The 3,851-nt window shown below is 34.4% G+C and overlaps 1 long non-coding RNA gene across 1 annotated transcript; it reads right to left on the bottom strand.

Moving 5' to 3' along the window:
• Positions 1 to 3,077: 3,077 nt before the first annotated feature.
• Positions 3,078 to 3,547, bottom strand: LOC108968242. Its single transcript, XR_001993319.1, has 2 exons — positions 3,435 to 3,547; positions 3,078 to 3,380 (listed from the first exon to the last, which is right to left on the bottom strand). It is a non-coding gene; the product is annotated as an uncharacterized LOC108968242 (long non-coding RNA).
• Positions 3,548 to 3,851: the final 304 nt, after the last annotated feature.

Genomic DNA, 3,851 nt, shown 5'->3' with positions numbered 1-3,851 from the left:
AAATGGGAGTGGCCCCGCCTCTTAAATAACCAAATTCGCTGAAAATAAATCCTATAGGAATCCTGCCAACTCCATTTTTCATTCATTATGTTTATTATTGGGTGTATAATAGTTAAATAACTTGTTGAAATTACACGTAAAAAAAGGTACTGAACGATGTTTATGTATATGGTATAACAAACATTTCAAAAAGATTAGTAATCTGTAGGAAATCCGCGTTAGATGGATTGGAAACTTGACAAAATGGCGGCGAGCATATCGAATTTGTCCTTTTTTCGAAAGTTTTTCGTAGAAAAGAATGGGAAGATTTCAAAAAACAAAAAGCTTTCAAAAATGTTCTCTCCACTCTGTTGCCTTTTTACAAGAAACGCTGTACCGACCGGAATAATTTGAATGTCGATTTCCAAATTGAAGTGAATGTTTCTTAATGTGTATATTATCCGATAATGCAACAAAAAAGATGTTTTACTATCAGCTAGATATGGAGGCGGAATTCGTTGTGGAGAAAAAAAAAAACTCGGTCCTCTGGGGTAAAGTTCTCAAAAAATGAAAGGTATGGAACCCGAAATCACTCAGTCGAAAGAAATTCACCAACGGAAATTTGTATACTCTTTCAACCAGTTGCTACAGAGTATTATAGTTTTATTCACCTAACGGTTGTACGTATCACCTAAAACTAAAGGAGATAGATATAGGGTTGTATATACATACTTATATGCAAGCTGCAACTTGAGTAAAAATTGAGGTAGCTCGATGAAACTAGGTATGTGGGTTCCTTAGAACAAAAAAATCGAGTTCGTAAACGGGCGTAATCGGGTCACTGCCACGCCCACAAATAACCATTAGCCGAAAACATGTAAAGTGCCATAACTAAACACTAAATTAAGATCGCAGCAGAAAAAGGCGCCTTTGGACAAACTTCTTGAAAAAGACGGAGTTGCCTCTAACAAGTTTAATGTAGATATCTCCTAAACCACTAAAGCTACAACAACCAAATTTACTGGATACAAATCTGAGAAGAATTCCCACCGCCAGTGTGAACCGCTCACTGTCCATAAAACGGTACTGTTAAAAACTACTGAAAGCATTCTTCTTACATTCTTATGCAACGTTGTGAAAATGAAAGCAATCGGACAATAACCACGCCTACTTCCCATATTGCACAATTTTAAATTCCACTTGATTCGTTCAGATTTCAATACACAAATCAAGAAGCAATTAATATAATATAACGAGAKAAAACTGTTCACGAWAAATGTCGTTAGTGTGTGCCTCCATACGAGCTATAAAAACTGACCAAGGCCCTAGGTAACGAATATTTAGACCCCGGTACTATAGTTGAGTTTTGGTCGAAAATGTCGGTCAGTATGTGAGATACATAACTGAAGTTAAAGAATCATCCGGGTGACTTTACTCTATATAATTGTTCTACACCTTAAAGTATTTCCCTGGTTTTGATTATTGCAGGTTGTAAGAGTATAAAATGTTCGGTTGCACCCGAACTTACCCCTTCCTTACTAGTTAAACTTGCTGACTGAACTTGTAGGTCGATTTCTTGGCTAATTGCATGCTCTAATAATTGCTATATTATATAGTATTGTAAAATTTTATAAAATTGTATAAACTAGCACGACTTTTGAAACATCTTTTTGATATCTAACATTTATGTAGTTTAAAATTTTAAATTTCTAAAGTTATAGCATTTCTTCTGTAAGTAGGCTTGTTTTTCCATACTTAGCATCAGGAAGCTAAAGGAAAGCCGATGTAAAAATCAAAGAAACGAAAGTGAACTAGAAATATATTGTAAATATTTATTTAAAATTTTTGGAACCAATGTTAGAAACGCATTGCTGCGTAATAATTGAATATGTCCATTTGGGGCCATAGCAGCTTGTGTGATTTATTCTCGGGGTGTTTTTGTGAAAATGCTGTTCTTCAAATGATAAGGAGTTGACTCGACATACTAGAAAACCTTCGATAATCTTAATTTATTGATAAAMAGAAGGCCAAGAACTGACCGAAAGTTCACGGTATGTGATCCTACTATTACCCAGATACCATAATTTTATATGCAAATTTTGCGCACTTGATGCCATCTTTTAACTAGAGTTAAATGTATATATTTTCCAGTAGCACACATTTTTAAACCATTATACTGTAAAGCCTATTAAGCGGGGCTAATTAAGAGGGAGTGCCTCGTATGCAATATATTTGAACCCATTAAGTGATTCATGTAAGCGAGAAAATCAATTAAATATTGAGAAGATATGTTGGGAAAGGAAGTAAGGATGGGCTAGTTCGGGTGCTATCGAAAATTTTCTACTCTTGCTCTTTGCAAGAATCAAATCTAGGGAAATATCTTTAGGTGTAAAACGTCAACCAGAGGATCGAAATACAAGCAATTTTATAAATGCATATGCTATATACATATATATAGCTCATACACTGACAAACACGTTTCTTTGAAAATTAACCGGAGAATCGAAATACAAGCAATTTTATAAATACATATGCTATATACATATATATAACTCATACACTGACAAACACATTACTCTTCTTTCAAAAACGAAATTCACTATACTATATGTGGGAGAAATATCGACCCGATTGTATCCGTCTAATATCATGCCATATATACAAAATTTTTCCCCTGGGTTTCATTGAGATATCTCACCTACACATACCAATATACATATACATATGTAGTAAAGTCAATCGGATGTTCGAAAATTCTGATGTTAGTTATGAGTAATTCATGCTCTTTCATTTTAATTGAGATAACTCCCGTATTGATCGGTATATGCGGTATAAATTCAAGAAGTTCGAAAATCTTTATATTCGGAATCAAGTGGAATTTAAAAATGTACAATACGTGAAGTAGGTGTGGTTGTTGTCCGCTTTCGTTTATTTTCATGCTGTGATATAAGAATTTAAGAAGAATACCATTTTCTAAATTTTGTTGAAATCGATTGGTCGGGACCCGAGTTATGAGATTTCACCAAAAAGTTGGCGGTGCCACGTCTAATTTTCCAACCGGTTCCCATGAGCTTTCTCATATCATCTCAGAGATAAAATTTAATGTTAAATTTATTGTTTTATCACGCTTTTATTACCGACATTGCACATGAAATTCAGGGCAAATACAATGTTGAATATGGATTTCACGGCAGGGCAGTATGCAAGAACGCACTTCTGACTAAAATTCGTAGAAACGACGCATAGAATGTCCCAACTGTTATTGGACTAAAACAACAAATCAACGAAGGTATAGCGATTGTTAGTGTTGAGTGAAGTGGATGTGTTTTTTGAGCTCTTGGATTATTCGTTGTTTGGCTTAACCTTACAGGAATTCCGGACGATCCAAGTGAATACAAACCCTAGATAAATATATAAGTACAACCTAATTTAAACAAAAATTTATTTACAAATACCTGCTCCTTCATTGTAAATTTCCAACTTTTTTAGTTATATTTTTATTATTTCCCCTACAAACAGCGAATCAAACGTGCGCTTATTTTTTTTTTTATTTGCCGCTTTGTATTGATCAATCAGCTGTTCTCCGTTCTCGCTTTTTTCTCCTTTTCGTTTTGCTCTTGGTTTAGGCATTGCCAACCATTTATAATATAAATTAGGTCTTAGCAACAAGAACGTACTTTATGACAGGTGTACCCAACTATTTTCACACTGAGGTATGACCTCTGAGAATAGTATGGGGCGAACACCAGAGAATCCTTTTCTTAGAGATTATAAAATTCTGAGAACGCCCCCTAACGACAGAAATAAGGAATCCTCCGCTGCTGAAAAAAAATATAAATAAATAAAAGTGCTGTGCAAAAAGCATACAAATA

This window comes from Bactrocera latifrons, unplaced genomic scaffold, assembly GCF_001853355.1.
Source record: "Bactrocera latifrons isolate USDA-ARS-PBARC rearing strain unplaced genomic scaffold, ASM185335v1 scaffold_2060, whole genome shotgun sequence".
Taxonomy (NCBI): domain Eukaryota; kingdom Metazoa; phylum Arthropoda; class Insecta; order Diptera; family Tephritidae; genus Bactrocera; species Bactrocera latifrons.
Note: the sequence above shows the minus strand (reverse complement) of the source record. Positions and strands in the feature narration are given on the sequence as shown.